The sequence below is a fragment of the Salvelinus alpinus genome, chromosome 3, assembly GCF_045679555.1.
Source record: "Salvelinus alpinus chromosome 3, SLU_Salpinus.1, whole genome shotgun sequence".
Classification (NCBI taxonomy): domain Eukaryota; kingdom Metazoa; phylum Chordata; class Actinopteri; order Salmoniformes; family Salmonidae; genus Salvelinus; species Salvelinus alpinus.
This window is the reverse complement of record NC_092088.1, coordinates 45208091-45222247: the sequence shown is the minus strand read 5'-3', so window position 1 is coordinate 45222247 and position 14157 is coordinate 45208091. Positions and strand designations below refer to the sequence as shown.

At 46.9% G+C, this 14157-nt stretch overlaps 1 pseudogene; it reads right to left on the bottom strand.

Annotated features, from left to right (window-relative positions):
- Positions 1 to 341: 341 nt before the first annotated feature.
- LOC139570804 (F-box/WD repeat-containing protein 4-like) overlaps positions 342 to 14157 on the bottom strand; it is a 38076-nt pseudogene continuing 24260 nt past the window's right edge.

Genomic DNA, 14157 nt, shown 5'->3' with positions numbered 1-14157 from the left:
CTGTGTTGCAGCTTTTTGGTCTTCAGCTGAGACAATTTCACAATCACATAGTTAGACAAATAATACCGAAATGTTCTATAACAAATAAAATATATAAATATACAATCTCAGTAAGTTAAATTACGACTTTTCCAGACAGGTGCTGAATGAAAGGTTATAAAACATATTTTTCCGACATAAAAAATATGTATTTTCAGAACATTGTAAATACGTATTTTCTGGACGTCGAAGCAATGTCTTATATGGACGTTGAAAATAAGTCTTGTGCGGATGTTGAAAATATGTATTTTTTGGTCATCGACTCTATGGACAAATTTCAACTGCACATACATTCTCAATTAAGTAAGTATTATATCACAATAATATAGGAAAGAGGAGACAACTGAAGATTGCAGCAGAATATGTATTATTGTTCCTATCTGTCACATTCAAAAGCTTTAAACCTGACAGTGATGATGTTTAGAGTAGTCCAACCTACAGAATAAGCCAACAGACCACTTTGAACAACAATACCATTTGCAGTAAAGGACGGTTACAGATTTGTTTATTATCTTGCTACGATTGTGATATGTTGTTGTTGATCTACCTTAGTTGAATGCACTGACCAGTCAGTCGCTCTGGATAAGAGTGTCTGCTGAATGACCTAAATGTAAAAACAAACACTCGCAAAGCATGCTGTGTATTATTCTAATGAGCTCTGCCCCCAAACAAGTACACATTTGGCAAGTTTGAACATCACAAACAATTATCACAGTAGAGTACTGTACAGTACGGTATCGTATAGGACAGTCGAGTTTTATTCAGTAGAATACAGTACGGTACAGTAGAGTTTAATTCAGTACATTACACTGTACTCTAGTGTATTGTACTCTACTGTCCAAACTTGTGAAACATAGATGTCTATGATTAGTTCAGATTTGTTGCGGTCCAGACCGGACCAAATCTGAACCAATTATAGACATCTATGTTTGGGCCAAATATAGGTTGGTCTGGACCGGACGTCTGTGGATGTTGAAATCAAGGCTGGTCCAGACTGGAGCAGATCTGAACCAAATATAGACGTCTATGATTAGTTCAGATTTGGTCTGATCCGGATGTCTACCATCTGTAGACATTGAAATCAAGGCTGGTTTGGGCCCCATCCCCCCAAAAAGACAGCTGGTCTGGGGGATATCTTTTGATCCAGTTTTCCTCCATTACTTCAGTGTTTTGGGAAAACATGCATGTCCTTTTTTCTTTTAAAAGGTGGAAGTTTGTGGGAAAATACAATGAATTGAGATATTTTCATCATGCCAATATACAGGTAACTGCCCACCCAAAAAAACACTTGAGTAAATGAGCGAAAAAGTATATTGAAAGCAGGTGCTTCCATAGGGGTGGTTCTTGAGATAATTAAACAATTAACATCCCATAATGCTTAGGGTCATGTATAAAAATGCCCAGTTGCCCATTATTTTGGCTACCATGGCTAGAAGAAAAGATTTCAGTGACTTTGAAAGAGGGGTCCCAAAGGAGCATAGCGGTTTAAAGTGTGTGTGTGTGTCTCAGTCACCAGATCTCAATTGATTCTGGAGCGAAAGCTTAGACAGCGTTTTCCACCACAATCAACAAAACACAAAATGATGGAATTTATCAAAATGATGGAGTCCCAGACACGTGCCCTATTAAGATACTTTATGTTGGGGTTAACTTTATTTTTGGCACTTACCTGTATTTTGTCTGCAACCACTGTAAGAATAACACAAGTTAAGAGTGAATTGTGGAAATGGTGGCAGATGTGAGTGGTAGTGGTGTCTTGCATGCATTTACTCTCATCATCTGAAGATGGCAGCATTGGTACAAGAATTCAAAGCTCCAGCACCTTTTGGCACATAACGGCACACTGGTAAATCAGTGTAAAAACCTGCCAGCTCATTTATAACACAGTTCAACCACCTCCCCAAAACCAATCTCAACCCTGGTATGATGCTCTGATGCTCAGCCCAGCATTGCTCTGATATCTGATCCTCTCCATAGTTGTACCACAGCCCACCGAGCCCACGGAAACAGGGCTCACCTCCACTGAAAGGGAAGCCCTTCCTTCCATTCAAGTCCAATGAACGTGGCCAAAGAAAACACTGTGTGATTCTTCACATGTTCTCATGTTACTCTGCTAGTCTTGCTAAGTGCTAAGGGTAAATTACAGGTTATCCATTGTGAGAGAAAACAAAGTCAAAGGATGGTGGATTGCTCTGAGACAGGTGCCAGTGGGTTACTCTGTTGATCTAGCGTGAACAGTAACAGTAGTGGTACGGAAATTACAATTCTAATTGGCCAAATCATATTGTGTTGAAAACAGTTAACCATTATACCTTCACACACACAGCCTGGTTTGTTCCATCAGCTGTCATCTGCTAACACGTTTTGGCATAAAGCTAATGCATTTTAGTGCAAGTCTTGCTCCACTGCAAGGTAGTGGCAGTACCAGACACCTTTATTTCCTCATCCATCATCTGCATGATCCAAGTGTGTGTGATTTACGTCTTATTAAACCGGGTCGCCACTAACCCAGACGCACCCACCCTGATGCTCTCCACGTGGATCCCTCAGCTAAATATACCCTGTGTGTCTCAGCTGGCTGTGTTTCAGTTGAGGTCACGATGGTTTGCCCTCTTCACACTTGCTACATGCCAGATTTAGCCACTGACTCTTCATTTAGAGATCCGGATAAACAAACAAAAAGCCACCAATGCCAGAACATTTAGCTAAATCTAATAGACCTGACATGACAAGAACAAACCATTGATTTCCTAATTTATCTCTGCATGTCTGACACGGGAATCATATTAATGATGTAACCGAGTTAATGTCACAAAAATGAAGGCATTGTGGCAGAGGGTGAGGTGAAATCCTTTGTCCCCCTGCTAAGCTCCCATCACCTGTGTGACAGAGAGGTTTGTACAGGTGCCCTCTGCACCCCCCTCCTTCTTCCTCATCCGTTCCCGCCAAACTGACACTACTGAGGGAGAGGGGCAGGTACAGGCAAGGCCCACATCACTCACTCCTGAGTCTGTGAGACCATGGTGTGTGCAAGTGTTGCTAGGTGAGTGTGGTGTGTGTATGGGTGTGAGTGGCCTCTTTAGGTGTGACGAGGGGCACCACAAATACCCTTCTTGCAACCCTCAACCCAGCCCCCTCCCTCTACCACTTCTGTCCCAAACGGAAGTCTTAATTTCAGCCTTTTCCTGAGAGGGGGTTAGTTGGGTGGTGGGGTTGTGTGAGTCACTGTGTTGACCTTGTGACAGAACCTCAGACAACAGCACTACATCGTTGGTACCAAGTAGTGTGGCCTGATGACACTTCAGTCTGTGGCATCCTCAGTGTGTGATTCCTCACACATGCAAGGTCAGGCATTTCATACCAAGCCACACAGTAGGTGAAGGACGGCGTTCTACACAATCAAATCATCATCAGTGTACAACCTGTATTTCAGTCTACTGTGTTACAGATAACAAAATACTGGCCACACGACTGAACAGCTTCTGTGGGGCCCCTCCCTGGGTCCATATGATTAATTCAACTCTGCACAGTCCCTGGGGGCCACATCTCCTGCATGGTTGTGCAATGCCTTTACGCAGCGTGGCCATTCCTCTTATCTGCTACCGTAATATTAGCTAATGGAATATGATCTAATATATGCCATTAATGGCAAGCAGGGAGGGTCTCCGGGAATTCACAATGGAATCAAATGCACACACACCACAACCCCCAAACCACCCTCCCTCACAACCCCAAGCACAACATAGAATAAACCCCCAACTATCTCTCCCCACTGACCAAATGAATCCGAAGAAAACGTCGAAATGAGACCCATTTATATCTACAATGTATGACGCACCGCCAGGTGTAAGTGGAGTTTGGATATGCGTCTAGAACTTTGATATGCCAGATGTGAGTATATTTTATCTTTGTCCGTCAAATCATCCTCACATTATAACGTGGATTTTCAAAGGTTAAACACTTCAATCCTGACTGACTGCAGGTGTTGAGGTCAAATGAATGGAAACCCAAACACTGTTTTCCTATGTTACTGTCAGTGGCTAATATGGTTTTATCCCCTCAAAGCATCCGACAGAGCCCATAGTCACTCAAAGTGTGAGGTGGAAACACCTCCCTGTGTGTTCTTCAATGGAAGCGTTATCTAGGCTTTATCGTGTGTGTGTGTGTGTGTGTGTGTGTGTGAGAGAGAGCCTCCAGGCCACTGGATTAGTCCTGTAACAACATGTTCTTGCATGCCCTCTAGTCCAGGATCTGTGTTGCCCTGGCAGAGGTTTCCATGTTGGTTTCAGGGCGTAGTATCCGCATATACAGTACCAGTCAAAAGTTTGGACACACCTACTCATTCCAGGGTTTTTTCCTTATTTTTACATTGTAGAATAATAGCGAAGACATCAAAACTATGAAACAACACATATGGAATCATGTAGTAACCAAAAAAGTGTTAAACAAATGAAAATATATTTCATATTTGAGATTCTTCAAAGTAGCCACCCTTTGCCTTGATGACAAGGCAAAGGGTGGCTACTTTGCACACTCTTGGCATTCTCTCAAACAGCTTCATGAGGTAGTCACCTGGAATGCATTTCAATTAACAGGTGTGCCTTGTTAAAAGTTAATTTGTGGAATTTCTTTCCTTCTTAATGTGTTTGACCCAATCAGTTGTGCTGTGACAAGATAGGGCTATCTTCTGTATACCACCCCTATCTGGAAAAAGACCAAGTCCATATTATGGCAAGAACAGCTCAAATAGGAGGTGTGATGGGCTCTCATGAAGACCCAGAGTTACCTCTGCTGCAGAGGATAAGTTCATTAGTTACCAGCCTCAGAAATTGCAGCCCAAATAAATGCTTCACAGAGTTCAAATAACAGACACATCTTAACATCAACTGTTCAGAGGAGACTAGGTGAATCAGGCCTTCATGGTTGAATTGCTGCAAAGAAACCACTGCTAAAGGACACCAATAAGAAGAAGAGACTGGCTTGGGCCAAGAAACACGAGCAAAGGACATTAGACCGGTGGAAATCTGTCCTTTGTTCTGATGAGTCCAAATTTGAGATTTTTGGTTCCAACCGCCGTGTCTTTGTGAGACGCAGAGTAGGTGAACGGATGCTCTCCGCATGTGTGGTTCCCACCGTGAAGCATGGAGGAGATGGTGTGGGGGTGTGGGGCTGCTTTGCTGGTGACACTGTCTGTGATTATTTTTAAATTCAAGGCACACTTAACCAGCATGGCTACCACAGCATTCGCAAGCGATACGCCATCCCATCTGGTTAGTGGGACTATCATTTGTTTTTCAACAGGACAATGACCCAACACACCTCTAGGCTGTGTAAGGGCTATTTGACCAAGAAGAAGAGTGATGGAGTGCTGTATCAGGTGACCACACTGGGCTGCTCACAGCAAAGGATAACTGCAACATCTGTGGCAAGGAAAACAAGTCATAAATGGCCGTCACCCACACACAAATTGACTTTACACACACATACCTCTACGCAGCGGGTCTGCCACTTATCCCACATCCCTATGACGCCGTAGTAGGAGGAGCCACTGGCAATCGTGATTCCCGTATGTCTGGATGCCGTAGAGGGCACTGTCGTGAGGCTCCTCCCACTCCATGACACACTTCCTGTTGGACAGGAAGATGTTTGTGAAAAAGTAGACATCTGTTTCATTTGAAATACTATGAATTGCAGGATGTGAAATAGTCCAAAATGACAGCGTTACAGCATTCATTCGTTCAACTTACTTTGATGACCTAGGCGAGGACCACTACTTCACAGTGCAGAATGTGACTGGATTTTGGAGAGTGTACTTTGAAGAATTTTAAGAAGGCAAATGTGTGTTGGCATGTTTTGAGTAAGTTAGATTGTGTATGTTGGTGTGTGTTTTGAGTAGGGTGCATGTTGTGAGGTTTGTGTGTGAGTTTTCTGAGGATGCTGAAACTTCATCTGTTGTTTACGGAAAGGCGCTGGGGTGTTGGGAGAGCTGGCTGGGTTTGCGGTGGGGAAGGAGGTGGTGGTAGGGGAAATATTTTAGGAGTTCTGCCAATGGAGATCGATCATCCATTAGAGCCTCATCAATAAGTGATGCACAGGGACCGGGAGCAGACAGCAGGGCAACAGAGGCGTCTGGAGTCACTCTCACACGCAAACACACACAGGCGTGCACACACACAGGGTACACACCGTTTCTTCGTCCTAATTTTAGCAATCCAATGAGCGCGAGGTCAATTCACTGTCATTGGGTCCTAAAGTGTTGAGAGACACCAGATATATCCACATATAGCCCTGATTCGACCAGACTCAAAGGAGTGTCCCTATCACCAGACTACTTTACCTGTCTTGGCATCTGAGGTTAAAGTCAAGCAGTAACTTACTATTGTGTGTCTTTGATAGAGTTTGAGCTGTGTCGGTTTCTCGGAGTGTGTTTTTCCGGGACAATGTGAGTCAAGAGTGCATGAGGTAGACAAGGCCAATTGGGCTGACTCCTCTTTCTCTCTCGTTTTCCCCCTCTCTGCCGAACCTATAGCCGACGTGGTGAGAGTGCAGCAGAGTTTGTAGAGAATGCATACACACTCTGACCATCTCACCCAGAGAATGTCCCAGCCATGACACAAAAACAGACATCTCTACATAAAACTAAATAAAACAATACCACATCTGTCACGCCCTGACCTTAGAGATCATTTTATGTCTCTATTTTGGTTGGTCAGGGCGTGAGTTTGGGTGGGCATTCTATGTCTGGTGTTCTATGTTGTCCTTGTTTTGTATTTCTATTTCTATGTGTTTGGCCTGGTTTGGTTCCCAATCAGAGACAGCTGTCTATCGTTGTCTCTGATTGAGAACCATACTTAGGTAGCCTGTTCCCACCTGTGTTTGTGGGTATTTATTTTCTGTTAAGTGTTTGTTGCACCTTTCAGAACTGTTCGTTGGTCGTTTTGTTGTTTTTGTTCGAGTGTACATATTTATTAAACGTATTATGAATACTTACCACGCTGCACCTTGGTCCTCTTCTCCTTCTCCCGACGACGTTCGTTACAGAACTACCCACCACCAAAGGACCAAGCAGCGTGGAAGGATGGACTCCTGGACATGGGAGGAAGTATTGGACGGCAAGGGACCCTGGGCACAGCCGGGGGAGTATCGCCGTCCGAAAGAGGAGCTGGAGGCAGCTAGAGCGGAGCGGCGACACTACGAGGAATTGGCTCGAGAAAACGGGCACGAGAGGCACCCCCAGAATTTTTTTTTGGGGGGGGACACGGGGAGATTGACGGACTCAGGTAGGAGACCTGAGCCAACTCCCTGTGCTTACCATGGCGAGAGAGTGACCGGGCAGGCACCGTGTTATGCGGTGAAGTGCACGGTGTCCCCGGTGCGTATGCATAGCCCGGTGCGCTACATCGCAGCTCCTCGCATCTGCCGGGCTAGAGTGGGCATCGAGCCAGGAGGGATGATGCCGGCTCAGCGCATCTGGTCTCCAGTGCGTCTCCTCGGCCCGGGTTATCCTTCGCCAGCCCTGCGCACTGTGTCTCCAGTACGTCTGCACAGCCCAGTGCGTCCTGTGCCTGCGCCCCGCACGTGCAGGGCCAAAGTCACCATACAGCCAGGACGGGTTGTGCAGGCTCTTTGCTCGAGACCTCCAGTGCGCCTCCACGGCCCAGTGTATCCGATGCCTTGGCCAAGGACAAGGCCTCTTGCATGTCTCCCCAGCCTGGTGAGTCCTGTGCCTGTGCTTAGCCCTAACCTTCCTGCATGTCTCCCCAGCCTGTTGAGTCCTGTACCTGCTCCCAGAGCCAGGCTTCCTGTGTGTCTCTCCACTCCAGTGATGATCCATGGCAAGAAGCCTCCAGTGATGATCCATGGCACGAAGCCTCCAGTGATGATCCATGGCACGAAGCCTCCAGTGATGATCCATGGCACGAAGCCTCCAGTAATGATCCATGGCACGAAGCCTGCAGTGATGATCCATGGCACGAAGCCTCCAGTGATGATCCATGGCACGAAGCCTCCAGTGATGATCCATGGCACGAAGCCTCCTGTGATGATCCATGGCACGAAGCCTCCTGTGATGATCCATGGCACGAAGCCTCCAGTGATGATACATGTCAAGAAGCCTCCTGTGATGATCCATGGCACGAAGCCTCCTGTGATGATCCACGGCACGAAGCCTCCTGTGATGATCCATGGCACGAAGCCTCCTGTGATGATCCATGGCACGAAGCCTCCAGTGATGATCCATGGCACGAAGCCTCCAGTGAGGATCCATGGCATGAAACCTCCAGTGAGGAGTTATGGCACGAGGCCCCCAACGAAGGACGTCAGTCTGGAGACTCCAGCGACGCCTTCTAGTCCGGAGCCTCCAGCTTCGCCTTCTAGTCCGGAGCCTCCAGCGTCGCCCTCTAGTCCAGAGCCTCCAGCGTCGCCCTCTAGTCCGGAGCCTCCAGCGTCACCCTCTAGTCCGGAGCCTCCAGCGACCCCTCCTGTCCGGAGCAGCCAGAGTCTCCCTCCTGTCCGGAGCAGCCAGAGTCTCCCTCGTGTCCGGAGCAGCCAGAGTCTCCCTCGTGTCCGGAGCAGCCAGAGTCTCCCTCGTGTCCGGAGCAGCCAGAGTCGTCCTCCTGTCCGGAGCAGCCAGAGTCTTGAAAGAGGAGTCCGCCGTCCGAAAGAGGAGCTGGAGGCAGCTCCTCTTTCCCTCGGGACCCTCGCAGCGGGCCTCCTGTCCGGGGCCCGCTGCGAGGGTCCCCGGTCCGGGGTCGGCGGTAAGGGTCCCTGCTCCAGAGGCACCACCTAAGTGGGCCAAGACTAAGGTGGAGCGGGGTCCACGTCCCGCACCAGAGCCGCCACCGCAGTGAAATGCCCACCCAGACCCTCGACTATAGGTTCAGGTTTTGCGGTCGGAGTCCGCACCTTTGGGGGGGGGGGGGGGGAGGGGGTACTGTCACGCCCTGACCTTAGAGATCCTTTTTATGTCTCTATTTTGGTTGGTCAGGGCGTGAGTTTGGGTGGGCATTCTATGTCTGGTGTTCTATGTTGTCCTTGTTTTGAATTTCTATGTGTTTGGCCTGGTATGGTTCCCAATCAGAGGCAGCTGTCTATCGTTGTCTCTGATTGAGAACCATACTTAGGTAGCCTGTTCCCACCTGTGTTTGTGGGTAGTTATTTTCTGTTTAGTGTTTGTTGCGCCTTTCAGAACTGTTCGTTGGTCGTTTTGTTGTTTTTGTTCGAGTGTTCATATTTATTAAACGTATTATGAATACTTACCACGCTGCACCTTGGTCCTCTTCTCCCGACGACGTTCGTTACATCACATGAGAAAACTATTTGCCATTACCCAATTCCCCCCCCAAAACATACTATAAATATAAAGAAATAACCCCAAAAATATGATGAAACAACGTGACACACAAACCTCACATATTCAACAAGACCATGAGATGATAGATTAATCTGATAAAATACACAACAACACTACACAACATTAACACATAACAAGAGACAGGAGCTTCACAACACCAAGACAACAGTGTATATCAGACAGAGAATGAACTGTGTGTGTGTTGCTGTCCGCTGGTCGGATACCCTCCAGGCATCTGCAAAACTCAAAGTCCTGCTTTCAGCGAGAACCCAACGTCCAGACACCCCTCACTGTCCCAGGGAGCCTCCTGGGGGTGCTGTGTGTGTGAATTATTGATGTCTAAAGAGGGACCCCCATCCCAGCCCAACCCTCCACTCAACTCCCCAGAGCTAGCTGACAATCAGCTTTTATTTGTGTTACTTGACTGGACCCCTCCCCACAAAAACACCTCACACACATACACACACACCACCCAAATCAAATGGCCCCGTCTCCTTTGATAGCAGGACCTGGTTTGTTGTGGAAATCTGCAAAGCTCCGCATCAAAACGGGCACCGCCCAGAGCGGACTGGATAGGGACATACTGCGCTCTTTCTCTTTGGAAGATGGAGGGGAGGGAGAATGACTAGACTGTGTTGCTAGTGCTCTTATGTGTGCTGTGCTGACTCATAGCACGTGTATTGAAGTGTATGATGTAGCCGTGACGTTATTCTCATTTTGGCATGGCTCAGAACGCTTCTTTGCAAATCATAATGCTTGGCCATAATGAACAGTTTTATAATGTATATTGCTGCATGTGCTATATTGGTGGCGGTACATTTTGCCATACAATATGTGCCATAGTACATTGACAATTTATACATACGTGAATACGAAGAAAAAAAAGTATTGATTGACAGCTTGCTTGATGGACGGACGGCGTACCTGGGGCTGAGGCGGAGGTCCCAAGAGCGGATATAGGTGTCGTAGCCACAGGTGAGCTGCTGGAAGGGCGACTCATATACTATATCCAACACACCTGCATCCCACTGGAACTCTGAACCTAGACAACACAGCAACTCACACCTGAGAGACAGCGAGAGGGAGGAGGGAGAAATAGAGAGAAAGTAGGAAAAAGAAGAAAGATGAAGAGAGACAGTTCCGTTCTGCACCTAAGATCACAGACATGTTACACACTACCATCTGTATCAACAAATGCCTGCTGGCTACTGGCTACTTTACGTCGAATACAGGAGGTCCTTAGTGCTTCAAATGAGGATGTACAGTGTTCACTTACACCCATAAGCAGCCACGAATAATCAATGTAGTCCCTACTAGGTATAACTCATCTTATCTCAAAGTGAGAGGAAGACAACACACTTTTGTCACCGGTCTAAGTCTTTCTTGGAGTTGATCCTTGATTCACCCCTAAGCTCTCTGTGTATATCTTCATATTCCCACAGACAGCCCTCTCTCTCCATCTCTATATTCCCAATTCCACCGGCTCCAGACCACCCAGAGGAGATCAAAGTCAACACCTCTCTATCTGGGAGAGGGCTCTGAGGCCGATTACAGGGATCCTCCCACGCTACGACACTGTGCGGGATGGAGGTGTGTGTGTGTGTGAGAGAGAGAGAGAGAGAGAGAGAGAGAGAGAGAGAGAGAGAGAGAGAGAGAGAGAGAGAGAAAGAGAGAGAGAGAGAAAACGGCGTGGTGTGTAAAAAATATATATTTGTGTGTATGGGTACACAAAGGATGTGTATGGGTGGGTGTGTGTATGGGTGTGTGTATGAGCAGTACCATGCTCTTGTGATCACAGTCCTCTGTTGGCTGCCCCCTCAGCGGCTCTGATTATTGGAGAATAACTTGCCCTCCGCAGTGCGGATTATTGCAGAATAACTGTCTCTTTGTTGCTGTTTAATTCCTCCATGACCGTGACTGTGTGCGAATCACAGATCTTTGATACCTGCTCCCTAGCAACCATTTAAAGGTGCCCGCTGGCCCTGGTGACCGCACTCCCTCCCCCTCCTCGCTCGTGCCCCCACTGCCCCAAACACCAGGGGCAGACTGGTAATCCGCCAGCCTCACCCCAGGGGGGCATCTTATTGGACGAGGGCTTTCCTCACGGGGCGTCTTATTGGATGAGAGCTTTCTCAGCCCTGGGGTCTAAGCCTGGCCAATGGGGAGTCTGTGATGAGGCTCTCTCTCTGGGCTATGTGTCTGTGTGGGGTACCGACCTCTCATTTTCTTTTTACTGCTAAAACCCAGGGCTTAATGCATGCCGGACAAAGAACACCTATACCACTCAAGTCACACGTGAATAATTGACTCATAACTCAAATGTGTCTTGTAGAGAGCCCCCTACATCACTCAACCCACAAGGATATCGGCCATTCAATTCATAGCCTGAATACAACGTCTCACAGACACAATTGAGCTGATTGCACTGAAGGTCTTCGTGGCCCTCTGAAATGTCAGACACCAAAAGGTGAGATGATAAAAACCCGGATCCATGAAAGCGCTCTTCACATTTGCGTCAGTATATTAAAGCCCGTAATAGCACTGTGCGATGGATGGCGAGCAAGCAAAACGGGATTCTCAAATTGTTAGGTCACCACTTTTATGAGCCTAGGAAAGATTACAGGATGGAGCATAACCATATAATCTGTCAGAATGACTGTATCTGCAAGTGGGGCTGCCACTTGCCTTTGAGCTGCGGCTTGATTGTGTGATCTGACCATCTCATGTCTGGGTCCACACCGTCACATACCTGAGTCTGGCCCAAAGCATGCCTGAGTGGAAAGTCACATGGTTGAGTCTATAAAATAGTACTGACGAGTCATTACCGTCACATAACAGAGTCATAACATGAAATGAGTGCCTTTTGTGTCCCTTTGATATACAGTACCAGTCAAAAGTTTGGACACGCCTTCTCATTCAAGGATTTTTCTTTATTTTTTGTATTTTATACATTGTAGAATAATAGTGAAGACATTAAAACTATGAACAAACACATATGGAATCATGTACAGTAGCCACCCTTTGCCTTGTGACTCCCGAGTGGCGCAGCGGTGTAAGGCACTGCATCTCAGTGCAAGAGGTGTCACTACAGTCCATGGTTTGAATCGAGGCCGTGATTGGGAGTCCCATAGAGCGGCGCACAATCGGCCCAGCGTCGTCAGGGTTTGGCCAGAGTAACCCGTCATTGTAAATAAGATTTTTTTTCTTAACTGACTTGCCTAGTTAAATAAAGGTAAAAGAAAAATGGAATGACAGCTTTGCACACTCTTGGCATTCTCTCAACCAGCTTCATGAGAAATGCTTTTCCAACAGTCTTGAAGTAGTTCCCACATATGCTGAGCATTTGTTGGCTGCTTTTCCTTCACTCTGCGGTCCAACTCATCCCAAACCATCTCAATTGAGTTGAGGTTGGATGATTGTGAATGCCAGGTCATCTGATGCAGCACTCCATCATTCTCCTTGGTTAAATATCACTTACACAGCCTAGAGGTGTGTTTTGGGTCTTTGTCCTGTTGAAAAACAAATGATAGTCCCACTAAGAGCAAAACAGATGGGATAGCGTATTGCTGCAGAATGCTGTGGTAGCCATGCTGGTTAAGTGTGCCTTGAATTCTAAATAAATCACCAACAGCGTCACACCTCCTCCATGCTTCATGGTGGAAACCACACATGCGGACATCATCCGTTCACCTACTCTGCGCCTCACAAAGACACGGCGGTTGGAACCAAAAATCTCAAATTTGGACTCATCAGACGAAAAGACAGATTTCCACCAGTCTAATGTCCATTGCTCATGTTTATTGACCCAGGCAAGTCTCTTCTTCCTATTGGCGTCCTTTAGTACTGGTTTATTTGCAGCAATTTGAACACAGAGGCCTTTGTAGCAGGCCACTGTGTTCTTGGGGACCTTCAATGCTGCAGTAATTTTTTGGTACCCTTCCCCAGATCTGTGCCTCGACACAATCCTGTCTCGGAGCTCTACGGACCATTCCTTTGACCTCATTGCTTGGTTGTTGCTCTGACATGCACTGTCAACTATGGGACCTTATATAGGCAGGTGTGTGCCTTTCCAAATCATGTCCAATCAATTGAATTTACCACAGGTGGACTGCAATCAAGTTGTAGAAACATCTCAAGGATGATCAATGGAAACAGGATACACCTGAGCTCAATTTCGAGTCTAATAGCAAAGGGTCTGAATACTTATGTAAATAAGGTATTTCTGTTTTTTATTTTGAATAAATTTGCACCCCACAAAATGTTCATTGCTTTGTCATTATGGGGTATTGTGTGTAGATTGATGAGGGACACTTAAAAAAAATAAAAATTAGAATAAGGCTGTAACGCAACTAAATGTAGAAAAGGGGAAGGGGTCTGATTATTTGTAATTACACTCCGGCCCCCCAACCATCCGCTCATCTAGTTGATGATCCCTGCCCTAGACCCACTACAATTTGCATACCGCCCCAATAGATCCACGGACGACGCAATAGTCATTGCACTGCACACTGCTCTATCACACCTGGACAAGACTAACACCGATGTGAGAATGCTGTTCATCGACTACACTCAGCCTTCAATCCCATAGTTCCCTCCAGGCTCATCACTAAGCTCAGGGCCCTTGGTCTGAACCCCTCCATGCGCAACTGGGTCCTAGACTTCCTGACGGGCCTACCCCAGGTGTTGAAGGTAGGCACAGGGATCCTCAACAGGGGGGACCCACAGGGGTGCATGCTCAGTTCAGCCCCTCATGTACTCCCTTTTCA